Genomic DNA, 27,333 nt, shown 5'->3' on the forward strand with positions numbered 1-27,333 from the left:
AGTGGGACTAAAGGGAGAAAAAAATAGAGAGGAGAAACATAAAATGAAAAGGTTTTCTCATTGTCTATTACTGGCCATAAGCAAATTAATTTAATTGTCCCATTAAAATGAATGCACTTTTTTCCCTATCATTTTCTAATGAGATTTTATTTCCTGAGGAGGTTAACTGCATATTCTAGTCCTCAATGGAAGAAATAGGAAAACAAGAGGGAAAGGGTAGAAAACTCAGGGAGAAAGAGGTAAGGCAGAACATCAGTAGAGAAAAAAAATAAAATCACCCTGAGGTACTGGTCCACAAAAATGCTTTACAATAGCTGAACACAAAATCAATTCAGAAATACAGTATATCACAGCCCATAAATCACGTGTCCAATCAGAAAGGTGCGAGGGGAAAATGACAAAAGGAAAAAAACACTCTCGCGAAGGGGCAGCGAGGAGGCGGGGAGGGCGCGAGGAGCACGTCTGCCCTTTGGAGGAGGACAACTTGCCGGAATAAAGCCTTTACTCAGCCAGACCCAGGCTCGAGAGAGGGAAGGTCCCTGACACCCCCTATAGTTGCCTAATCTGCTACGGACAAACGATAGTCTGCCCCTCATTGCACGTTCAGGGAAGGGATAAAGAAGAACCAGTTCTACTTCAGGACAAGAGGTAATGGGCACAAACTTGAGCATAGGAAGTTCCATCTCAACATGAGGAGGAACTTCTTGACTTTGAGGGTGGCAGAGCCCTGGCACAGGCTGCCCAGAGAGGTGGTGGAGTCTCCGTCTCTGGAGACATTCCAAACCCGCCTGGACGCGTTCCTGTGCCACCTGCTCTGGGTGACCCTGCCCTGGCAGGGGGTTGGAGGGGATGATCTCCAGAGGTCCCTTCCAACCCCTGTCATTCTTTGATTCTGTGATAATGTACAGCACATGCATAAATATATACAATCATACTTGGCTCAGGACATCCACAGGTGGAAAAAACTCAGCATCAGAGGGAGCATCACGTGTGCGTGCTCTGTGCATGTCTTCTGCTGGTGGGGGAGCCCTGGACCACCAGGATCTCCGCGCTGACCCAGTCCAGCCGCTCTCACATAGCTGGGCATAGCCATGGTGAAGTGCTCTGTGCCGGCGTGGGATTGTTTTTTCACATTCCTCCTACATTGAAGGCAGCTGACTCTTGTTTCTGCCAGCCAGGGAAGACTCGAGGCCTGAATGAATTATCATTTTTAATGCATACTTGCGTGTCACTCCTACAAAGAGTCCAGCACCTGCCCTATTTCTTTCCATCCTAGTTAATGAAACATATTAAACATAATTGATTAAATGTATATAATATTTCTCTAAGCTTTATCAAGGTAAAATCAACCACAGTTAAGAAAAATTACCAAGGGTCGTGATTTAAACACTGTAAGAAATAAAACTAATTTCAGTTGGCATTTATTGACACCGTTTTCTTCCTACAGAAATAGAAAGGTATTATTTTGCACATACAACCCGCTGGGCAGAGCACAAAGTGTTTGCTTAAAGAAAAAAAAACACAAAAAGGCTTTTCATGGATGTTGCTGGGTGCCCACAGTGAACTGCAACCGGCCTACGTGGAGTGTCGTGGTTTCAGGCTCTGCTCTACACGCTTTGCGGTCTGTGACGTGCAACTGTCTAAACAGTGCAAAGCCTACCCTCTACATTCACTGTGAAGCTGTAAAGCCTCTCAGTGGCCAGGTATGGACAATAAACACCTAAGTCAGCACTTAGGCTTCTGCATTACCAGACTGCTGTATATATATAGACATACGTATTAGGTAATAAGAAATTCTAACCAATGCAATCACTGAAAATTTGGCCTCGTGGAGATAGGTGTCGGGTTTTAGGTCCTTAGGGGCAAAGGTCCTTCGTCAGGCTAAAGCTCAGTGAGGTATTGAACTAGTTTTACTTTGCAGCATTTGTGTAACTTTTAGCAGGAGTAGTTCAACCAGCGAATGCTGGCGCTCGTGCAACTCCAAGGTCTAAACTTCATACTCTGCTGCTCATGCAAACTGCCAAGGGAGAATATGGCCGCATGTTGAAAACGTATGGCCTATCACTTAATAAAATTGGTACAGCCTCCCTTATGAAAGTAGCCTCCCTTATGAAAGTGAAATCCTGCGTTTGGTGGATCTGAGTTTTGTTCCTGTTTGTAACAGCCAGTCCCATTGTGACCATGGTTCATGATTTCATTTCACTAGAACTCACTTTCATCCAGTTATTAAAGTGGCAATAAAGATATTTAGTTCTTTGTAAGGCACTTTGGCATCTGGGCATCAACACATAGCGGAATTCAAGCCAATGCTTCTATTTATCAATGCCAGACAATCATACCACTACCAAAGTATTCCCTTTTTTTACTACTAACCCATCAAAAGGGGATTTTTATCACATAAGCTACTTGCATAAAATGAGACGCATGCAAAAGGTGATACTCTGGCAATCTCAGATGCTGGGCAAGTCCTGCCACACATCGCGAGTGTCTCCATTTCTCCGGCTAGAAATACATGCACTCTGCCTGCAGGAAAAGTGAGAACCAGCTTAGGTCAAATCAGAGTTGATTTAACTACCGGCAGGGATCTAGCTAGATTAAAGACTGTAATCACCTTTGGTTTCTTGCGTTCTCATTCCCAGCTTTAAGGTGGGTGAGAAACGGAGGGGACCTGCTATCATGGTGGGTGACTGTTCCCCTGAATTTCCCAGGTTTGAATAAACGGCTGCACTGAACTAAAATTCTGAACCTTCAGAGGTTCATCCATCACTTTTACTAAATTACCTCTTCATTCTCTTTTCTGCTAAGAATCTAATTTTTATAGCACTGTAGAGAATTTTTATAGCACTGTACTTTATCTTGTCACAGTATTTTTTGTCATTATTTTCATCCCAGTGAACTCTCGAATGATACTAAATAGACTGTGCGAGCCTGACGGTGAGATAGCGAGGGAGGTGTACGTTTGCCAGTGTTAACAGCTTACCCCCCCTAGCCTTTTGCTTGGGAAGTCAGGGTTTGTAGCCTTCTTGGGCAACACACAGAGAAACTGGCTATATTCAGTCTTGCTTCTTTCGCCAGCAAATGGGTCAGATCAGATGTCTCTTTTTTCTGGCAGGCGAGCACTTAGGGGTTGCAGAGAGTCTGATTGCTTTGTGATAGGGAGAAAGCTGAAATGAGCTGCTAAAGCTTTAGGAGTTAGACGGGTGTTTCCCCCATGCAAATCCAAAGAAGAAATGCTCACAAGCCGTGTGCCAGCATTTGCATGTCTGGGGTCAGGGCCTCATTTATTACAGTCATGGGGCTACAGAAAACCCGCGTCCCAAACTACGTTTTTACAGAGTCACGGAATCACAGAATCGTGGGGTTGGAAGGGACCTCTGGAGATGATCCAGTCCAACCCCCTGCCAGAGCAGGGTCACCCAGAGCAGGTGGCACAGGAACGCGTCCAGGCGGGTTTGGAATGTCTCCAGAGATGGAGACTCCACCACCTCTCTGGGCAGCCTGTGCCAGGGCTCTGCCACCCTCACAGGAAAGAAGTTTTTCCTCATGTTGAGATGGAATTTCTTGTTTTGCAGTTTGTGCCCGTTGCCCCTTGTCCTGTCTCCGGGCACCACTGGGAAGAGTCTGGCCCCATCCTCCTGACACCCGCCCTTTAGATATTGATGAGCATTGATGAGGTCCCCTCTCAGTCTTCTCTTCTCCATGCTAAACAGCCCAGAGAAGTTTTAATCTAAATTTTAACCTAAATTTTCCTAAATTTTTCCAATTTTTTATCTAAAACAACTGAGAAGAAATAGGAAAAAGGGACGCAGTGACTTGTGTGAGGTCACATAGGACCCTGTTAGTCACCTTCCCACTGCCTGTGGCTGCAAATAGCTTCCTCACGGTTCCTCCAGAGAGTCTGGAGGAAAGCTTTAGCTCTTCATGTCTGCACAGCTGATGCTTAGGAAAGCATATTTACCTGGTCACCTTGCCCATCACGCTAGAAAAAGTGTTTTCCAGGATGGCGGCGGGGAGAGGAAGAGGCAGCAGAAAGGAAATTTGGCATTTTTCCCTCATCCAGTTTTCTCTGCCCTCCCTCATCCTAACTTGATGCTAGGCCCAGCAAAGTGATGGTTTTCTAAAAGGAGACCAAATAAATGTGTGCGGAGGTCAGGGGTGGGAAATTTAGCTAAAGATTTTAGGTTTGCTAAATGTTCACCCAGCCTAACTCGCACATTTCATTCACCTGAATACACAACCCTGCGCAGAAAGCCTGGAGGCAGAAAAGTCATTTAGACTGCCACAGCCATAAAAATTTGCTCAATTAATACACTCCCGCATCAGACAGCTAGATCTTCACCCCTCATTACACCTCCTTCATCCTTCCTCTGGTAGCAGGGAAGGAATGTAAAACCGCCCTGATGGTGCAGCTGAGGGAACGCGTCCAGGATGGAGAGGGACGGGAGGCAGAGCAATCCCAGCTGGCCACCCTAAGGCCATTCGAGTTGGGTGTAATTATGAGCTGCTCTTTGGAGCAGCTGAAGACTTTGGCCATCCATGGCAGCAAAGGCGAGCTCCAGGGTAAAGCCGATCCCTTCCCACACAGAGCAAACGGGTGCAAGTAGATGGAGGCACTAAAAGTACCCAAATAGGGGTGGATCTCTTCAAAGACTAGATGGTGGAGAGAAACCTTCCTACCTGAGGGGAGTGATGGAGATGCAGGGAACAGACCCCGATTTCTAGACTGATGGAGTGAAAGACTCCAATCTTAGACTGAAACTCGTCACAGGAATTAACATAAACCCACTGTTTGACAGAGCGGGTGCTTCCAGCAGGTAACACCAGGCTTCTGCCTCCGAGCGCCTTCTCAATTCGTCTCAACTTCCCACCTCTGCCTTTCAAAACTGGAAAACCTCAGGGAAAATATTTATACAAAGTCACCCTAGCTCTGCAAGGCAGTAACAAAACAAAATGATGTCTTCAATAACAGTGCCAAGCACAGGAACAAGCCGTATGGATATAGGCACATTTATAACACGGACAGGCAAGAAGTTCTCTGCAGATGTACATTGTACGTCTTCCCAGACTGCTGCCTGGTAGCGTGGATCCCATGGAGTGAGATATCAGCAGTGACTCGCTTCGGATGCCTGCATTGGGATTTCCTCCATTAGTGACCGAGTTCCAGGAAAGAGAGACAGAGAGCAGTGTCCCGTCATTTTGTGATTGCACCGCCCCAGCTGGTGCTCCTCAGATACACGTGGGGGAGAAGTGCGAGAAAATACTTGAAGGTGGGTCATCTCAAACACCATTATCCTTCTCTGCCCTGGGCCCGCGGAGGGATGGGACAAGAGGGAAGTATTAGGGCACTGGGAGCCAGAGAGGGGCAGAGAAAACACCTGACAAAAGCCAGGCTGTCACCGTCTTGCACTGCCCTCCCCAAAGTCTGGGGGGTTCACACCTGCTTTGCACCATGTTGCTTTCCACTTCTGGTTCATGAAACTTGAAGTAGTTTGTGATCTGCTACGATGTCGTTTGTGGCAGGTAAATAAACGCAGTAAGCCTCCACCTTAGTTTTTTTTTTCCATAAGGCTGTATCTCTACTACAAAATCTGTAGGATTTGAGAACTAGAGAAGGGTTGATGCCTCTTGCTCAAGCCTGAAGCTGCAGTAACCTCCCCATATGGCTGGAATCACCAAAACCCTATAGACGAATCCCAGCACCAACATCAGGGGGATTAACCAGGCGGGAGACTACAGAATCGAAGCAGGATTTTCTTTCTCTTAGGATCTGTGAATGGGTCAAATGGAGAGAAACCTTTGCCTGTCCAGGACAGGAGCCCCGGAGGGCAAATACAAAAAAGAAATCAGAAGGGGGACTCTGTCCTTGTGCAAGCTTGCGATCTGCACCATTGAGAAAAGGCCTGAGGTTCTCCCCTTCAGGTTTGCAGGTGTTGATTGCCAAGGGCTGCAACACAGCTAGAAACCAGTCTGGTTTTACCTGGGCTCAAGCCTAGCTAAGGAAATGTCCTATGTCCACCAGTCTGCTGATGTGGCTCTCCACAAATTCTGTTGAGCAAGAAAGCTTAAAAACCAGCAAAGTCAAACTGGAGAAGACCACGAGGGTTTGAGCGTTGTCACAGCTGAAGTGAGAGCACTGAGAAATGCCAAGAGATTTCTAAAGCCTCAGGCAGACGACCAGGTGAGCACAAAACCAGCTGCCCCCTTCGATCCAGTCCTAGCTACAGCAAGACTCCATGACGAGAGCCGTGATCTGCGGTGGCCAGCGCTAGGGACAGTAACAGTACAGCTCTGCCGTTAGCAGACATCATTTCCAGGCCCGGTTCTGAGGTTGGCATTCCCCACAGGAATGCTGCACGGCTTCATTAAACTCCCTACATCTGCTTTGTCCAGAGAAGCGTCAGCCCTGGGGACAGGGTTCAGCTTAGCCCTACAAAGGGGTCAAAATTACCTCTCGCAGCCTGAGGAGATTTGTGTAAGCGGAAGAGCCCTCCCTAAAGATTCTCCTCCTTGCCCCATTGAGAAGTGCCATCCAAACTGCCAGGGAAACACTGAATTTTGCACCTTGTTTATTATTAACTTTTTTAAAAAAATACCTTTTAAAACTGTCCCCAGATGGGTACTTTCATCTGTTGCTTGAATTGAAGTACTCAGGGCTACCACGTTCCTCCAAGGTCACATTTGTTATTTATTTTACTGGTATTCAGTTGAAAAGCCTCCTGTCACTAACTTGTTGCACTCCTGCTGCACGCGTGTCCATGCTGGTGTTCGTAATTGTCCAGTTTCTCAAATGTACTCTACCTATTTAAACCTCCCCGTCCCCATGTCTTGTCTTACCGGCTGTACAGAGAGAGCGGAGCCGGGAGGGTGGAGGTGATGACAGTGGGGTTTTTTTTTATCTGTAAATCTCGGGGGGGATAAGGTTGCATGGTTTGCAATTAGACAAGCAGGTACTGTGGCAGAGGACATCATTTCCTTCAGCAGGTTATCATTTTGAAAAGAAAAGAAAAAAAAAATCAGGAACCTTTTAATATACGGCATATCTTGCTGAATCTATTGTGGCTTTCTCTTATCCAGCTTAAAAGACTGAGCTTAATGGCCTTTAACTCTTCTGACAAAAACAAGGGTTTAAGCTGGGCTGCTTTATCCCCTTCTTCATACCCAGCTTGCAGCTTTGCAGTGCCAAGGGCAGAGCCGCTCTGAAGGCAGCTCCCCGCTGTCACGGCTCCGACGGCAGAGAGAGCTGCTCGCGCCGGGTCCATCTCATCCGGGATAAACCTCCACTTTTGGCAGCATTATCTGTGTCATGGCCACCAGAGGCAGCCCGGCCCCAGCCCTGGGTTACTGGAGCTTGTCTTTTGTTGCAGAAGAAACACAGAGTTAGGTTTATGAAAGGACCTATGTGACAGATGATGCTGAAATTCCCCTTTTTTTTGTTTTTTTTTCTTTTTTCTTTCTCGTTGTGCAAAAGGGAGAAGCTGTAGCTCTAAGCTTGCGTTTCCAAAAGGCGTAGCAAGAAATTTAGGACTTGGACAAGATGATGGTTGGAAAAGGCGGTGCTTGTAAAATCCTCAGTATTTTTAGGGGAGACCTACAGGATGGACCGGAGCAGTGGAGTAGGGCACAGACCACTGCTTGGACCATTACAGTGTTTTGGGTTTTTTTTACGAGCACCCTCCTGAAGGCCCAATTATTTTTCTCAACTGTATTTCTAGGATTTCTATAACTTCCAGAAAATCAATATTCAAGAGCTGTTTGTTACAACCTGGTGATGGGAAGAAGGCTAGGCCCAACGAAAAAGTTATTTCCACACCCTCTAAGTATACGTTTTGTGCATTGCTGATCAGGAAGCTTTCTGATAATAACCAAAACTATTTGTCATCAGAAGCTTTTTCTCTAACAGAGGTAGACATTTAATTTTTTTAAGACCTTTTTTCATGAAGAAATTCCAGCCTAGGAATTCTTCACTTTGACCAAACTCCAGACACAACTGGAATTAAGGCTCTGTGCTCAAATATAATTTTTCTTTTTGATCAACAAGCCCAGGAGATTGAACGTTTTTAGCCACAGGAGGTAAGCCGTTCATTTTTAATGCCTGCTGCCCCAAGCTAGAGAAGCGACAGGAGAGCTCCTCCAAGCTCTCTTTCGGCGAGGTTGTGTCCTTTTGTTCACCAAAAAAAGCCCCGGCGTAGCTGGTCTTTTCCCAACAACGAGGAGTTCAGTCATGCAGACCTATAACAATGCAATGCCAGCAAAAAAGTTTTATCTTAATTTCCTGAATGCCAGCTATATGATATGACAAGAGTTATAAAGGATCTTTTATCTTGTCAGACAGAAGGGGCCATCACCATCAGACCCCAGAGACTGATCTTCAAGGTCTGTCTGAAAAATTATGCACCTTAAAAAGCCTGATCCCAGGCCAGCAATCACAGAGCAATACCCATATATTAGCTACCTGGGCTGCGCTGGATGGATAACTGGAAAGACAGCCAAGCTTTGAACTCCAGTGGTATTTTTGCTGGCGTCTTCTATCATCAAGCTACAACTTTTCTTTGGAGCCACTGTTGTCTTATTTCACGATTTAAGCTGTGTTAGATAAAAAAAAAAAAAAAAAAAGAGGTTAAAATTAAAGCCTTTTTTCGAAGATTTTGTTTTCAACACATTTCTCCGCCTGAAAATGCGTTCCTTTTATACTTACTTTTGATGTTTTTCATGAACCAAAACGATATTTTCTGTGAATTCTTCCCTTCACCCCTCCAATCTCTAATTTTCAGGGACGGCACGAAGAAGGCAGCATAGTGCCTCGTGCTCTCTGACCTGCTCAGCAGGCTCTAACTACGTAATGAACATGGGGGCGAAAAAAGCTATTTTTCATTATTATGAGCAAATGACAAAAAATGTAGATGGATTTAGTAACAGTACTGAGAACACAGTGACATGTACTAATTAAAATTTGCGTTTTTTACTTACAAGAGGGATCTTAGGTGTTTCTCCGGACACGCTCATTTCGTGACCAAATAGCAAATTTGCTGCTAGACATTATGAGGGAAGGAACAGAAACACGGTTTAGACCCCTTCAGGTGTCCTTTAGCTGTTAGGTCTCCTTTATGTCCCCTTAATGTGTGCTTTTATGATGCATTTAAACACAATATGCAATTAGTTGTTACACCTCTTAAACCTCACATTTGCCAAAGCACGATGCACGGCTGCAGTGGCGCAAGACAAACATTTAAAGTGATGCTACGTGGTGTTTATGCTTAGAGAAGATACAAATTTATTGGGAACGATGCTTCCCCGCCCCTCCACCCCCCGCCATTTAATTCTATGCAAAACTTTGATGATCAAGACTGAAAGCTAAATAAAGTTAAGTTAGAATAAATGACATGAGGACATCCACTTGTCTGTGCCAGACAAATTCCCAGGGCATAAAAAAAGGGGAGATTTCGACCTTGAACTTTTGGCTTGCGGTCTTATTTGCGGACCAAGCGAACCATTCCCTACTGTTTCCGAAATAAAGGCTCCAAAAGTAGGAACTGCTTGTACATGGCCAGGACGGAACAATTAATGCAAATTGTCAGGATTTAACTCGCATTTCAGGATTGCTTTGAAATTTTTTCCTTCTTGGTAATTTAATTCTTTTGCAGTCCTCTCTCACTGGTTTGAGAGAACTGTATTCTTCTACCCCTCTTTTTATCCCCCCCCCCCTTTTAAAATGGGAGATATAATTTATACCTGTTTCAGTGAATTTGCCACAATAAAGAATCCATTTCTTTCAAGGTTTTTTAAATCTCCTCGGAGAGTGAAAGTAGCATTTGCTGAAGTTAAGGTGCATTTTGCCAGAAATGTGATGCTAATCCTCTTAGTTTTAATGGTTTTGAAATGGTTTGTATAAGAAGGTAAACAGAGTAGTTGATTAATAGGGAGGAAGTCAATTGGCCGTGTTGCGAGTGTTATACGCTGTACTGTACAATAGTTCTTTATTTCTACGGAGCCGAACGCAGACTGGTCTCCTTTTTAAAGTTCTTAGGTGAAAAACGATACATCTTCTTACACTGTACGATTCCGACGTGTTTGATTCCAGCACCAGAAAAAGCAAGCGGTGCACTTTTGAAATAGAAGTCAAACAAATATCACTGATAAGACATTGACGTGACACCAGTTATCTTCCCTTTTTATTGAAAATAGGCAGATATAATGAGGTGCTTCACATTTTAAAGCCTTAAATCTTAGAGAGCTCCAGGCCTAGATGGTTTTGATTTTGGCTTATTAAACTTGCGGGGCGGGGAGGGGGGGAAGGAAGGGAGACGGAGCGACTCACTTATCACTGTTATTTAACCTTTCATTGGCCAAATAGATTTTCATCCGTGATTTATCAAAAGGGTTTTTCGTTCCCAAATGACTTCCCAGTGTCTCCCAGCCAAGCTCGGATGCCAAGAACCACTCAAGCCAGGCAGGTGCCCTGGCAGGCCCCCTCCCCATTAATAATTCACCCCCAGGTCTCCCAGAGCGCGGGCACTATTTGCATGTAAGGTGATCGGAGCCAGCAGTTCCCTTAATTCCTTTGTCTGGCACAATAGCAAAACCCTCGCTGTCACGAGCCATGAGGCCCGACGCTCCCATCAGTTGTAGTCCATCAATTAACACTTACGGTTAAGTGCTGCAACAAGAGTGTGAAGTGGTTGAAGACCTGAGGAACAGAGGCAATGGGTAACCCAAGAGCTTTGAAGGAAGACGTGGTGGCTGCCGTTACAATAGACGGCTGGGACAGAATTTCAGGCTTTAAATAGGGGAGCAGTCGAAATAAATTTGAGAAGTAACTGAGGAATAATTAGAAGTCGAGGCTGCTACGGCTGTAGGAAAGGAGTTTGCAGGTGTTCCCCAGGGCTCAGGGTGAGCACGCTGCGGGCAATAGCCCTCTGCTGCAGCAGCAGAACCGCCTTCGTCCTCTTCTAAAGAGAGCCTTTACTAGTAAATGCAATGAAATATTACGACATAATTTAAAATCAATGAAGGGCTGTCTGAGGACAATCATGTTATCTCTTGCACCTTTGTCCTGTCCTGACTAGAAAGGTTCCTTTCCTAAAGCTAACTCTGCAGACCCTTGCTACCTGAAGCAATTAATCAAAACGATCTGATTTTCAAAGGTGACTTAAAAGAAAGTTTGTGGAACCAAGTACTCTCTCTATTTATTGGGTCTAATGACAAATAAAAACGAGTCAAGAAACAACGACGTTAATTTTAAAATAAAGCCAAAGAACTAATACAATGATTCTGAGCTTTGTGCCAGGTTCAGACATGACAGGCCGGTGTCTTTACATGTGCAGTGGTCTTTCAGCAGGTAAACTAAATCATTGACAATTTTTGTTTGGAAATGAGACAAAAAACAGACATGCTGTTATATTTAGTGTGGGACAAGGGCACGAGGAAACCCAGAATAACGTCCAGCCCCTTTGTGTAAGCAGCTCTGAGTGATGGGAGGCTCTCCAGAAGCTGTTTGACCTACTGGGTTTCAGTGATGTCTACCACTTCTCCATCCCACAAATACCTTATCTTTTGGCTTTGAGTAAAGAACAATTTTTGCAAAGCATTAATTTGTGACTCCATCTCATCTTGCAAATCGCAGCTCTCATTTCGTGAACCCCATGCATAGTATAAATAATTAACTCTCTGTCTTCTTATTAAGCCACAAGTAACGGAATTATCTAAGAGCCTTTGAGAGCTATATTTGCCGCCTAATCAATAATTTGTTATTGACTCAGCATTAGGACCTGACAGCTTTATAAATTTATTGTATGGGAGAAATAGAAATAGAAATAGTAGGAAAACTACTAACCATTCTCCTTCTACATCCCTCCTGGTGAAATAACAGAATTTCTACAGGAATATAGCTAAACATAACACAGTCAGTGCAGAATATGTGCTAACAAAGACATCTGTACCACGAAATCTAACTATTGACCCTTCCAACACTTTTAAACTTTCCTTCCAAGTTGGCTACGCTTTCATCTCAACCGCAGTAGTGTCATTCAAGAACAATTTCATTAGATTAAATGGTCTGGTGGTCAATGCAATTGTAATCAATAGCTGTAACTCCAAGAAAATAGTTGGATGCAGACTTTCAGTTCTCTCTGCCGCCTTCTTTGGTTGGCTTCAGAAGTGCTGTAAAGCCAAAGAAGCATTTCTGTAAACTACATTTTAAAGGATCTCCAAGCCTTCCAGTTCTACGAAGCTGTCATCCCTTATCTTTAAAAGCAAAGAGAAGGCTTTTTTAGCCTGGGATGGAGTTTAATGTCTCAGGCTATGACTGATAGCAGGCAGAGAGAAATGGGTAAAGACCATCCTGGCCGCGTGGGTACACTCCGCTTAGCTGTAATTTCCTCGGTTGCATCATTTCAGCGGCCTCCCCGGCACGAAAGGAAGCATTTCTGAAAGGTTTGGGAGCCCCAGTGAAGTAAAGCACTAAAGTTTCACTGCACCTTCAAAAAAATCCCAGCCCACACATCAACTTTCTTTTTTTTCTGTTCCACGGGGCAGGACGCTGCTGCTTCTCCTCCCTGCCACGTCGGACGCGGCAAAGCTGGAACGGAGGATCGTAGATAGTGGCAGAGAGACTTCTGCGAACTTCATTATCCCCTAATGCACACGAGAGCCATCAGCGGCGGTGCGGGGAGCCGGCAGCACGGAACACGAAACACGGCCAGGGCTGCTTGATCAGGTGCGCATCCTTTCTCAAAGTCACTTTCAGCACGGCAAACACCACACCGGGGATGCTCTCCGCAACATTTCCCTGCCATTTCTAAATATATAAGGCCAGAAGAAGCTTGAATTCCACATTACTGAATGTTCCCTTTTCCTTGGTATGTCGCAGATCCACCGTATTCATCACATCCATTTCAGTTTCGCCCTTTCATTCTGCATTTTCCCGGTCTTAACTCCTACCGTCTTGACATACGCAGGTGTCTGCCCTACACTTGACATCTTTCAGCCATGCTGAATCTCGAATGACTAAGCAGTGATCCATGTAAACGTCATGTCATCTCGAGTTTGATGGGATACCTTTTAAACACAGGAGGTGAAAAAGACAATCCTTTCCCTTCTTTCTTTCACCTGAAAGATAAATCACTCTATTTGCACTGTCTGGAAAATTAAAAAGCTTTTATTTAGCGCCACTAGTTCAGAACAAGCACCTTTATGAAATACAGAGGCACTTTGCAAACGCAGAAGCATATTTTCAAACGAGTGCAGATATTCTCAGCACCACTTTATGTATTTATTATAGCTCTTGCATTACAATTTCAGAAGCTGAGGTATTTATATTTTTCAGGTCTCCAGCAGATGATAGAGTATATGCTGCAGTTTTCCTTACATACTTCGGAATGTAAGAAAAAGACCTCTTATTTTAGCATGTGCTATATCTTGTCATTATTTTTCCAGAGGAAAATGGTAGGAGATAAAGTTCCCCTTTCTCTTTCCAAAGCTCACGCAGGTGTTTCTCGGAGCATAACCAAGCTCAGCTCTGAACGCTGTGCAATCAGAGAGACTGACTCCGTGCAGGACAGAAATAAAAGATGATCCGCACACCTAAGAAATTTTGACAACACTTGTGGCCCCATTTCTACGTTGTTTACTTCTGAATAACGAAGCATGGTTTTGGCCATACCACTTCCAGCTTTCCCATGGTGATGTGAAAGCCTGGAGCCTGCTTGGGTACCACATCGTTTTAGGGTGTTCAGACATGAAGAATGACTCAAATTTCCACTTCCCGGATGCTGCTGATCCTGAGACTGGGATGTAGTTTATCCCACATGCCTTCCTCTGCTGGTAACTAAGCTGCTCCCTCCAAGGCCTCAGTTCTTGCAGTTATATTTTAAAATGTCTCTTTAAGCTTCCAGACTTAGCAAAGGTATATTTTCTTAGATTATGGTGATTTGTGCGTGATTGAGAGGTGGCACTGAGTCCCACGGTTTGCAGTAAGGTGCAAGCTGGTCATGACACAGTAAAACCCATACTCAAGCCCCTTACGACTATCTCTGTCTTACACTAATGCAGCTTTGTAGAAATTAATTCTGGTTTACGGTAATACAGACTATAGAAATTAATAGGATCTGCTTCTGATTTACACTCATACAAACAAAGAGAATGACATTTGCCCTTTAAATTCACATATAATGCAGTCTTAAAATGTTCACATTTTATCTTTCAAGGCTCTAGAACATTTTCTTGCAAAGTTCCTGCTATTAAACCTTTGAAGACAAATTGCCTTTAGCCTATTGCTATTGCCAGGGAACTGTGGAAGCTGCAAGTCATATTGTTTTCCGTGGGACGAGGCCAGGACAATCTTAATCTGCTCAGAGATTTTCTGTAGGCCCTGTTGGTTTCTACCAAGTTTCTGTGGAAAAGCGCAGATAAATCAACTAAACCACTCTGAATTCCACCTGTCTATGATCTTTAAGGTCCCTTCCAACCTAAACCATTCTATGGTTCTATGAGTTTCTGCTCCTGCTCCTGCCATGACCATTGATTCTCTCCAGTTGGGTCCAACTGGGAAACAGTGGTTCAGCAGGAGCAGATATTTTAGCACAGGCTGCATCGCATAAGCTACGAGTCTTTGCGCTCCGTGGTGGCTGGTACCATGTTCACTGAAATAAGCGGACTGATGCGAGAACACCTACGCTGTTGGCAGGCAGCGCGATGCACGTCCCTTCCTCTCGCAGAAGTTGTTTAATGCCCTCCCTAACAGCAGCCAGGGGGGCTCGAGCTCCCGCACCACGTGCTGATGTTGCGGCTGGGCTTTCTTGTAGCTCCAAACCCAGCAGGCCTGTCACCAACTCTATCAATTAAAGCGCGTGCTGCTGTATAATTCAGCTGAGCGCTGGGAGAGGCTTGTTCTCACTGGGGTGTAACAAGAGTAATTATAATAATGATTTGCCCATTCCTCACGACCGTATTTTCTCTTAGCAACAGGCTCGAGCTGCGCGAGAAACGCCATCAAAGTTGAAAGAACATTCTCTTTGATGCAAAGGAGTTTTTGTTGCTGTTTTGGTTAGGGAGGGCAGGCAGGGGAGTCTGTCAATGCAGTCAGCTAATGACAAACACGGGATAAAGCTCCACGGGGATTAGCGAAGCCTGAATGCAAGTCAAGTGGTCGGATTCTGTAATTTCAACCAAGTAGCGAAGCAACCTACAGGCTTTTTAGTGTTTAGGTTGCCACAAAGAAGCTTTGCTGTCATCTCTGAAACACTTCCTCAATAAGAAATTTCCCGGAACACCGAGGTCTTATTTCTTCTGGGAGGTTAAGTCATTGCATTATCTCCTCAGGTGGAAATTCATTATGCTCATCTTCTGTGTGGGTTTGAGCAGCCTCTTCCTGTACAGCAGGCTGCCCGTCTCTCCCTTCGGCGGTAACAGCATCAAGTGGTGTTCGGTGCTACTTATCTTGCTCACCTGCCAATTAGCTATAAACTGTAAGAAGCATTGTACCCAAAAAGGAAAAAGAAGGAAAAAAAAAAAAGCAAAAAAAGCTGGATCAGTTTCAAGTTTAATTACTCCGAAAGAATTCAATATATTATTGCCTCAAACAAAAAAAAAAAAAAAAAATAAAATGAACCTTTAATCCTCTTTGAAGATGCTTCTTACTGATATATCCCATCACGTACTTTTAACACTGGTGACAGTACTTAGAGAAATCATATCCTATGTTCGGCTAAGCCAGGAAATGCATTTGATTCTTCTGCTATAATTTTCACAGCAGCTTAGCAAACGCAACCTCTTTACCCCTTGTAAACCACCGCGTTGACGGCACTTGGTTAAGTGCTATGTAATAAATGGAAGAGTCGTAAATTAATTTAATGTGTTTGCGTCTATATCGCGTAACACATTTGCCTTGCACGTACAAACTTATTATTCAAGCGTTGCCTTTTTTATGAAGATGTTAGGGTCCTTAAAGGGTTTCCACAGCGCTGTTTGTGCCTCACGACTCTGAGATGAAACCCGCCCCAGGGAGGGGGCGCAGGTGAGATGCACCCCCATCCTCCCAGCGTGGCCCGCGGGGACAAGGGGACATTCAGGCACCGAGGCTAATCCCGTCCCAGGGGCTTTGGCTCAGGTGGGGCCGAGGAGCACAGCGGGCCGGTCGAGCGCTCACGGGAAGAAAATGTCCTTAATTCGGTGTGCTCTGATAGATGATGCTTGACCCAGGAGAAAGAAAAATACTATGTGGTCAAAATAAGCGGGGAAAATAAGAGGAATGGGATTTTTATTCTTACGGAATTTGAATGCAGCCATGAGCCGTGGATTTCCGAGGGCATTTTTCTTACTTTAGGGTGGCTTTGTGCCATGGGCCTGAGCAGACCATGAAGCACGTGGTAGCCAAAGCGTCGGGCTCGGCGTCAGGAGAGGTCGATGGCACGTGTGTGTGCATGTGGCATCCGTTTGGGGTCACACCAGAGGATTCAGCAGGGAAAGCCCCCTCCCGTGGAAATGCAGCTGTATATTCCTATAGCACTGCTCTCCTGAAGCCCAGGTGGTCCTGGTGCAAATGGAGATGGGACTGGATGCTGGAAGCAACCTTGCCAGAGTGCCTACAAGCCAAAACTGAAGGGCACAAGGGCTCTTAACCTCCCCTTCACTCCTGTGCCCACCCTAAAGTATTATAAGAAGTAGTAAGGACATAAAATCTGGTTTTCAAGAGTAACTGAACAACCATGCAGAGATTTGTCTTTAGCAAGGTTTCTTTGGCAGATTTCACAGAATCACAGAATCTTCAGAGTTGGAAGGGACCTCTAGAGATCATCTCGTCCAACTCCCCTGCTAAAGCAGGATTGCCCAGAGCACATTACTCAGGACTGCATCCAGGCGAGTCTTGAAAATCTCCAGATTTCAAAAGAACCCTCCAAGTATCTTCAAAGTTTTGAACAATGATGTGTTTTTCACGCAAGTGCAACGCTTTATTTTGCTTTCCCTGTGCATCAGGTACTGGTGTGGGGGCCAGAGAGACTGGAGCTTGCTGCAAATTATTAAAAATTTGGCATGCTTCCTGTAAACATTTTCCCATAATTGAAAAAGGACTGAATTTGTTTTGTTTTAAAACTGAGCCGGTTCTTTGTTGTCATTAAATTTACAAAACAAGACTGTTTTGAACATAAAGTACTTCAGGAGTTAAGGTCCTTACTGGCCGACATTGTTTCTTGTTTTCTTCTTAATATATACTCCAGTTTTTTAAAAAAACTGAACTGTTGACATTTATATTCCTCGATAGATCTATTCTCAAGCAAATTGAGCAATTAAAAATAAAAGGTGTCATGTTAAGTTTTAAAATGTGGCAGTTGAAAGTTGAATAGACACTATTACGCAATCCATTTGTTTCGCATTTTATTATGTAGTGACGTAAAATAGAGTATAACACTTCATTATTTTGGAAAAACGGACACAACGGTAGAGTTGTTTATTTTAACTCTTTCTGAGTGTTCATTTCTTGATTTCTGAGGGTTACAAACCCGTTCAAGTACCAGCGTCCGAGCTGCATTTCTGTTGCTAAAACTACCCAGAGTTCCAGATTTAATCCTTCGCGGTGAGGCAGCCGTGGAATGAAACCTTGCCGGATAAGAAACCTGCACTTTTCCCATAGTCTGTGCCTAAACGCACAACGTCAAGAAGATTTAATATTAACCTCCAGCGCTGTCGGTTCACCCGCAGAACGTTGGACAAACCAAAGATTACAGAGTCGGAGACAACAGTCTCCTTCCGAAGGACGTTGGCTCCTGGCTGGGGACAATGGCTAATTCATCCAGCGAGGGTGACTCGCTGATGACGACGCAGAATTTGGGGGATCGGAGGGAAAAAGGCAAGTGCTGAACACCGACGAGCCTGGCGCTTTTTCAGCGGTTTTAGGCAGCCCTCTAGAGACAGGAGAGAGCACTGCAAGGGGCCGCCAACGGCACCGCGCAGACCCGCGCTGTGGCTGCCGGTGGGGGCTCGGCTGCTGGAGAACCACTAACTTTCCAGGTTTTTTTTTGGATTTGTTTGTTGGTGGTTTTTTGTTTGTTTGTTTGTTTGGTTTGGTTGCTATTTTGTCGTTATTTTGCCTTTTTTTCTTTTCTAGTTCGGGTGTTTTTTTTTTTTTTTTTAATTTTTTGGGGGCAGTTGGTTTTTTGGTTTGTTTTTTTTTTTTTTTTCTTGTTTTTTTTTTTTTTAAATACCAAGCTTCTCCACTTAGCTGAAAAATACACCATGGCAAGCCTCACTTCCTCTTACGGCACTTCCAGCATTTTGAATATACTGGTGAATAAGACAGGTGAAGCTGCAGCACAGTGATGTTTTGGTCCCAGTAGAGGGGAGTTACTACTCTGAGAACAGGGTATCTGTTAACGTTGGGCAGCAGCTCTGAAAACGAACTATCCAGGGCACATGGAAAAAAACACAGGAGTGCCAAATTATTTCAGTGGATTTGGGGTGAGGTGTTTAAGAAATGCAAAAGGTTGAAAATTTGCACTTGAAGTGCTTCTTACGTGACGCCGGCATTTGATAAGCTCGGAGGGCTTAGAGTAATGAGACACCTTCATCACACCGAGAAGCTCACCTATAACTTTAACTTCCACTTGCCCATCTTTCCTCCAACCCCCCCCCGTCTGAGAGCTTCACAAGCCATCTGGTCAGGCCTCAAAAAAACAGAGCTTCTGGCAAGGAAGGGAAGTTTGAGATGGAGGGTCTCTGTGGGATCTCTCTCCCGAGCTCCCATCTGCCGCAGCCGGTACGTGAGATTTCCCCATCTGGTTCAGCCTACTTCAAATGGGCTCCCTACCCCGTGGGCTAGCGACGTGTGACCCTGAGAAAGCAGGTTTTCACAGAGAAAACATACAAATGGCATATTTGGAACTTAGGTCTAGTTTTTTTCGTTATCAGCAGTATTCAAGCAAAATGTCGTATATGCAATGTAAGAACCCACCTATCCTTGCTTCGTGTCCTGTCTGCCCCAAAACAGAAGAATCCAACTATCAGTTTGATTTCACAATAAAATGCAAAGTGTCTTTCTTAATCTTGTATGCTTGGAAGTTCTCTTCAGGGTGGGTTTTGAAGGAAAATGCCCTCTTCTTAAACGCAGTCAAAAGGGTAAGAGTAGATTATTGAATAAAAATGGCAGCGTCAAAAACATAAGGTGATTCCCATGTAAAATACCTTTCATTTAAACCAGGTATTTGATAAACTGGTCAGTTCACTGGGAGAATCTCATCAGTCTTCATTTTAGTGGGAACTGATGCTGGGTATCGGACCCACAATGACTTTTTTTTCTAGGATGAAGGAAACCGATGCTATAATCAATGATAGAGCTTATGTACTGGATCTTCATGTGATTTTGTTTCTATATTTCTCTTGGCTAGAACTCAGAAAATATTAAATTCCCAAAAGGAAGTCTGAGACACTGAAAAGTGTCAGATCTTTAGGACTGATCCACTGCACATGGATATTAGCTGGCATTTTTGTGTGAATTTAATGAGTGTTCAGACAGAGCTTGTAACTGGGCAGTTGGTCTTTCACAACCATCTGGATTAGCATCTTTATTTCCATTTGACCAATGAAAATGCCTTACGTTACGCTCAGTTTTGAAACCCAAACCCAGTCCCTCAGGCATCCTGATGATGAACTTCAAGTATGACCGCAGCAGCCACGAAATGACGGAAGCAGAGTAGAGCGTATCCCCAAAAAGCTTTGCAGCAGGCTCAATTGACTGGGGAAGTCATCAGTGTGCTCGAGTGACTGGAATGATGCTCTTGGTGACTTAGCTGTGCTCGTGGTGGGAAACTGGTCCTAAACGTGTGAAATTTAGTAGACTTTCACATTTGGTTTGGGCATAAGAAACCTCTCTGACCACGTCGGAGACAGAGATGGAGGCAGTGCAAAACCTTCAATCTGAACAGCCCCATAACCACGCTTGTTTTTTGGACTTGACTCTGCTTGAAAATCAGGAAAACAAAGTAAAGAACTCTGCTTGGGTTGCTGTTTCGCGTGTGCCTTTCAGAATCAATGCGCTTCCCTTGGAGCACGCAGATGTGCTTTGGGCATCCAGATGGATGACTATCTCAAAGTGAGATTTTATAAACAAGACTCCTTTTTTTTTTTTAATTATTTTTTATTTGGAAAGCAACTGTGATTTCTGAATGTTGCATATTTATTTGTTATGAGCTTGTGCACTGTGGTCCACATCTGACAGAAACAGTTGCAGTCACTGAACTGAACGGAAATTTACAAAATGCATTTGTGCGTCGCCTGGGATAACAGCACAATCTGTGATTTATAACCTCTCTCTGTTGCTGGACTTGCTTGTAAGAAGCGTAGCAATACTCCGTCAGCACAGATACCGCACCGCTGCCTTCTGTCCCATGACCATATAGTGGTACCTCGGTCTTCACCGAGCTCAGTCTCAGCCACCTGGGGTTTATTCAGCCCAAGGTATCCGTCAGGTACAGCTCAACCAGGTGCGTAAGGGACAGATGGAGCTCAACAGATGTATAAGATCCCAGAGAAGTTGTGGATGCCCCTTCCATGGAAATGTTCAAGGCCAGGCTGGACGGGGCTTGGAGCAACCTGGTCTGGTGGGAGGTGTCCCTGCCCAGGGCAGGGGGGTTGGAACGAGATGATCTTTAAGGTCCCTTCCCACCCAAACCATTCTGGGATTCTGTGATTCTAAGATATGTCGGCATTTGTTGATGGGGAGTATTACCCTCTGAGTGTCTCCCTATGGACTGCTTAGAAAATCACTCAGGGAATAGGAGTGGTGTGGTGAAAGGGAACGAGGAGTGATGTGTTCGTGGGCTCTTTGAGTGCACGAGCTAAGGAGCATCACAGGAAACCAAGAGGAAGGTCTAAACGAAGCAAAAGGGGATATGATTTCACCCCGTGCATAGTTAATCCTTGCCACCGTGTGGATGCTCACAACGTACTGAGAATGACTGGAAACATTCGTGGATGAAAACCTCATGTAGTCATTTAAATATACAATCTCTGTGCCCGACTCAGGGTGTCTCTAAGCCACTGACCACCCCTTAGATTAGTGATTACTCCCAAACATTTGACTATAAGTTGTCCTGCTCTTCCCTAAGCATCTGCTGCGACTCTCTACTAGAGAAGGGATCGTAATATCGATAAACTTTGCTGTGGTGAATTGTGGCTGTTCTTTTGCCCACATTCAACGAGGAAGGCCAGAAATGTTAAACACCACACAGAACCAGGTCCCATCACCCCCAGAAACTTCATACAGGCCAAGTTCAGCAAGACTTAGAAGTCCCAGTGCTGTTCATGGCATAATTTTTGGCAAGCTGTTGTACACCTGCTCACACACCCTGAGGAATCACAACCGTACATCCTTAACACAAAGGTTATATGCATTTAAGTCAATGATTTCACTGGAGTTAGCATGCCTTTTGGTCACATTTTCGTACCTTATAAGAGCATTAACAAAAGGCTAAACAACCCTCCTTGCCAATGTAAAGTCTATTTCTGTTGCCAGCCTTTGATATTTTCCTGCCCAGCTCCCGATTTTTCATATTGACACCTAAAATGCTCCTAAAATACAACTTATCTGTGAAATTGCAGTTATTGCAGCATCCTTCTTCCGTGGGCAGGGAGACTGAGCAACCGGCGGCCTAAAATAACAGCCCTGTGTAATTTGGTTGTGCTTTTTTGATGCACTTGTATTCACCTCCCCTAACCCCGTGCTAGCATGATAAGCATAACCATTTTCTCCCTTGTACTATATTTTGGCCATATACTGGAATTTGATCCAACAGTCACCATTTGCTAAGGATAAGAAATGGCTTTAATGCCACACACCGACACCCGAATCCTATCAATTTTTCCCTGTTTCATTTCTTCCAATAACCCAACCAATTGGCTTGAGCAAGCAATTCAGAAAAAAAATAAATGTAATAGAGGTCCCTCTTTTCAGAAAGGTACTTCTGTCCAATTGCTTTCATCTTGAGAATACAGCTCTGAGGTCTGTTTCAAGGGATGTCCTTCAGCAGGCAGCATGAATTGCAAAATCAGTCACACAAATGGCCTACCATATATAAAAATAACCAATATATCAACAGGGCTGAAGCCAAGCAGCAGTTAAAATAACTACTAGATCAGTAACACGAAACTTACAACAGACAGATGCATCTGAAAAGGAAAAGCAGGGGCCATGTTGGTTTGATTTATATTATTACTTCATTTTTTATTCAAGATACGAAACATTCTGAAAAGCAAACGCTAAAAATTGGAAAAAGATTGCCATAACAAAGCGAAATACAAAGTGTAAGTGTAAAATTGATAGGGGAATATTCCTGTCCCTAATGAGGCAGGATGCTGTAGCTGAGAAAAAAACCGACTGAGGTAGTCCCTCTGGTGGAAGAGCCTTCTTAGGTGGATGCTGCCGCCCCTGCTCATGCTGCACGGGGTTTTGCTGTCTTCGTTGCTGCTGCTGTAGGAATAAGTCTCGCCCTGCTCGTGCAGGCACGAGTCAACAACTCCCTTTTAAGCTGAGCTGTATTTATTCACACGAGTTTTCCTAAAGTTTTGAAAGTGTTTATTTGGAGAGTTCAAACGGGAGGATGGAGGGGTGTAAGTCAGGGACGTAACAAGGTAACACGCACAATTAAAAGAAGGACTTTGATTGCAACCTGCAATGAATCTCTTAGCCTGTTCTGAAATCCCACTGCAAAACTTCCCACGTGGGCATATTCTTTCCCGTTTGCAGGGAAACAAGGTTGTTTTCTGCCAGCTTAAACACCTTTTTCAAGGTTCCTCCGAGTTCACAGTTAAGAGGACAAGGATGATCTCCATGGTAAGTAAGGCCTGAGAGACCCAAGTTCAGCGCCCTGCTTCCTGCTGGTTTTCCGGCATCACCTCTCAGTAACTCTGTTGAAAAAAATGCGGCTTTTGTTAAACGCAGCTCGTTATGCTGTAAGGGTCCTGGGGTGCTAATGGCCTGCTGGAAGGATGAACGGAGCACAGGACAGCTAGGGCGACCTCCTGCACATTTGCCATGTCTTGGAGGATGCCAGTCCTGCTGCCTCTGGAAGCAAAGAAAGAACTGGAGAGGATGAAGGCAAACAATTTCAATGCCTGGTACGTATTATAGAAGATGAGACTGACCTTGTATGTACAGGAGTAATGGGACTTAATGTGGGACTTCAGTGGGACCAGGCTTTTACCTATAATCAGCAAATCAAACGAGTCGAAAAAATGCAAGCATGTTTTCCTGGCTAAAGACAATTATTTTGTAAAGTGTCACTAACTGGACAAAAGTCAGAGTGGGAATAGGTACTCCTCTATGTAAAATATGCGTGCAAGTGAATATAATTTGGGCTACAAAAACGTTTGAGAAAACTCATATCTAATGTATCTTCAAAGCCCGAAGTGTTTGAGCTGTACCCAAGGTTCGATAAATGAACAGATTTCTTCCCAACGATTTGAACTGAATTTGGTTCCTTTCTGAATTACTAATGATGCCTTGCATAGCCCTGGGTTGATTCACTGCTTTGGAAGACCTGAAAATGAATTTCCCATACCCCTAATACTATTCTGAGTGTGTTTTCTGCTGTGCTGGCAGCTGCCGGGTTTACAGGAGAGCTGATAATCCATTTTATCAGATGGTTTTTCAAAGGGTGAAAGCAGGTGCACCAGGCTTCACAGAGAGTGCCTGGAGACCCCACAGACATCTGTAAGGGGAGAAATATGCTTTAATTGCGTCAAACATGTCGGTAGTGTTTGTTTAGTAATTGCTAACGTTTACATAGCAATTGGTAATATTTAATTAGTAGTAAGGAGGATATCTTTTTAGTCTGGAAGGCAGGTTTTGAAGCTCCTGTGCTGCAGCACTGAGGATGCAGAAGTCCTCAGAGGTGTCTGGTGATTTAGGAGCGAGACAGGACGGGTGTTTGACTAAAGAATGGCATCCCTGGAGACCTGCTTTTACGTGGGCCCTTTGGGAGACTACCCGTATAACCTCTGCTCAGCCATTTCAGCCACGCTTTCATAAAGCTTTTCGGTTTCCGAGTTTTTATTTGAAGTGTTGCTTTAACCTTTGCTCCTCGCTTCGCCTCCCGCCTGCCCCTGCCAGCCCCCTCCGCACAGGCATCTCTTCCTCCAGACGCTTGCCATCATTCCCCACACCCCCCCGCCCCCCGCTGTCGAACCGGTCCCGTCCCCTCTCCGGGGTCCCGTCCCGTCCCCGCCGCGGCCGCGCGGGGGGGACATCGAGCCGCGGACGGGCCGCGCATCCCCGGCACCGCGCGTCCCCGGCATTCCGCATCCCCGGCACCGCGCATCCCCGGCACCGCGCGTCCCCGGCACCGCGCATCCTCGGCACCGCGCATCCCCGGCACCGCGCGTCCCCGGCATCGCGCATCCCCGGCATCGCTCATGCCCGGCATCCCGCATCCCCGGCACCGCGCGTCCCCGGCATCGCGCATCCTCGGCACCGCGCATCCCCGGCACCGCGCATCCCCGGCACCGCGCATCCTCGGCACCGCGCGTCCCCGGCATCGCGCATCCCCGGCACCGCGCGTCCCCGGCATCCCGCATCCCCGGCACCGCGCATCCCCGGCACCGCGCATCCCCGGCATCGCGCATCCCCGGCATCGCGCATCCTCGGCACCGCGCGTCCCCGGCACCGCGCGTCCCCGGCATCCCGCATCCTCGGCACCGCGCGTCCCCGGCATCGCGCATCCCCGGCATCGCTCATGCCTGGCACCGCGCATCCCTGGCACTGCGCATCCTCGACATCGCTCATCCCTGGCATCGCTCATCCCCGGCATCGCTCATCCCCGGCACCGCGCATCCCCGGCATCGCGCATCCCCGGCATCCCGCATCCCCGGCAAGTCCGTCTGTTTCTAATTACGAAAACTCAATTAATGGACCTCTCCGACCTGGCAGCCTTCGAGAGAAAATGTCACTCGCGTTTTTTTCTCAGCAGCAAAGTTTTCTAGCTGTTCATGGAATAGCTCTGGCTGCTGTGACAGAGGATGGCTGGCACCCGGGTCTACAGTTTAATCACTGCAGGTGATGCTGGCATTGTCCCTTTGTGCCATCCTATGTGGCAATTTGCCTTATGATGCTGGTCAAACCCCTGTGCACAGGGAGGTCATAGACTCATAGAATCATAGAATGGTTTGGGTTGGAAGGGACTTTAAAGATCATCCAGTTCCATCCCCTGCCCTGGGCAGGGACACCTCCCACCACACCAGGTTGCTCCAAGCCCCGTCCAGCCTGGCCTTGAAGCCCTCCAGGGACGGGGCAGCCACAGCTTCTCTGGGCAACCTGGGCCAGGGGCTCACCACCCTCACAGCAAAGAATTTCTTCCTGATATCTAACCTAAATCTCCCCTCTTTCAGTTTAAAACCATTCCCCCTTGTCCTATCGTTACACTCTCTAATCAAGAGTCCCTCTCCAGCTTTCCTGTAGGCCTCCTTTAGGTACTGGAAGGCTGCTCTAAGGTCTCCCTGGAGCTTTCTCTTTTCCAGGCTGAACCCCCGCCCCCTCCCCAACTCTCTCAGCCTGTCGGTCCTGCAAGTACAGTGCTTTCAGACAAATGAAGAACCTGCTCTGCCCACAGCTATCCAGAAGGTATAAATACAATTCAGGAAAAAACTTTTTTCTCCTGAAAGGTTTTATTCTGCTGGAGAAGCCCAAAGGCTACTTGCCACTACCGTTACAGGCTGCTGCTTTTATGAGTTATATGCACTGCTGAGGCCAAGATGCCATAGAATAGATTAACGGGGAAAAAAAGCGTTCGCTACAGTCCTGCTTCCAGCTCCCCTGGTATATGGGGGGTGTGTGTGTGTGTGTGTGAAGGGGCAGGCACTGGCACGGTTAAATCAGGATTAGGTACTTTTGAGAGTCTGGGAATTAACATTTAACACATCCTTTTAAAGAAAAGAGTAAGGGTGGGAGAGTGAGTACCCGCTACGTCACATCCAGGGCTCTGCATCCATGTGGGCACGGGAGGTATCACGGGATAGCACAGCCTCTGTACCACCCACACCGTGGTGAAAATACAACCTGGGTTCAAACTGAACAGCCGGGGCAAGCGTGGAGAAAATATGTCACCCACCAAGAGCGGAAAATTGCCGAAGAGATGTCCAGGAAGGAAGACAAATTCATCGGCACCCTGGATTTGGAGCTGGAAAACTGTCTCTAAGGGTGTATTCCCAACTACTCTAAGGTGTGTTCCCAAAAATGCTGGAGCTGCCTTTCACCCTTCCTCAATGCGGATCCGAAGGGCATATCAGCACAGTCACGGTAGGGAAGGTTTGTGATGAGGTTTGTGCCTGCTTCAATCTGCATGAGCTAAGTAGGGTCAAGCTTCATCAATACTTGGCTGATGACTCAATAAACGGCATTTTTCCTCCCTCTCTTAAATGTCATGTCTCAGTCAAGCTTCTGTTCTAAGCTGCTGGGATTCCTGACTGAGCTTCTAACACAGTCTTCCCAAAACGGCAGTCTTCATTCCCAAGTTTCACCCAGGACACGCGCGTTCCCCGTATCATGTATTTGCAGAACTTATTGAATTGCAGATACTTCAAAAATGTATTTTAAACAAAACGGGATTTAAAAATTATCTCAATTACACCTGTTTTCAATGCCTTTTATATTTCACTTCACCGTGACTTTGTAGAAAATCAACTGATTTCATTTAGTGGGTGATTTACAGCAATACACCCTGCGGCGACTGCTGTGTTCCTGGGGTTACGGTCTCTTACAATTTTTTTGTCTGTTCTTTATTGCTTCTGTGCGATTATTTCTTCTGTACAAGAGGATAACGGAGTGAGATATAACCGTGTGAATGTTCCTGTGATTACTTGTGATGGCTAAAATACGCTAAGGGGGATTTCTCAGCATTAGGAAATTCTCTAGCAACTTGCAGCAGAAACAAAGACCAGAGAATTTAAATCTTTTAAAACTGAGAGGCTGAGGTCGTAAATATATATATATATATATACACCTAAAGATTCAGACAACTGGGAAATACCAGGGGTCACAATACCAGCTAAAATTACCTGGACTCCAGGTTTAGTGGCAGACTTGGGAACCAGCCTGGAGGCTTTTTGGGGGAATTTGGCATCAGTGGCAAGTTACGGATGGAGGCACAGGCAAGGGCTGTAGGACCAGCAGTAGATACGGGCAGGGGTCATACAACATCAGCGGACAACTGTACCGTCAACCCACAGCACACAGATCAGCACAACGGATCACCGTTTTCCAAGCTCTCTGGATAGGATGCGACTTCGTTATTGCAGGAACAGTATATTCCTCAAATTTTATCTCATTATTTTCCAGAGTTGCTGATGAACACGTTT

This window comes from Larus michahellis, chromosome 6 (assembly GCF_964199755.1).
Source record: "Larus michahellis chromosome 6, bLarMic1.1, whole genome shotgun sequence".
In the NCBI taxonomy this organism is placed as follows: Eukaryota; Metazoa; Chordata; class Aves; order Charadriiformes; family Laridae; genus Larus; species Larus michahellis.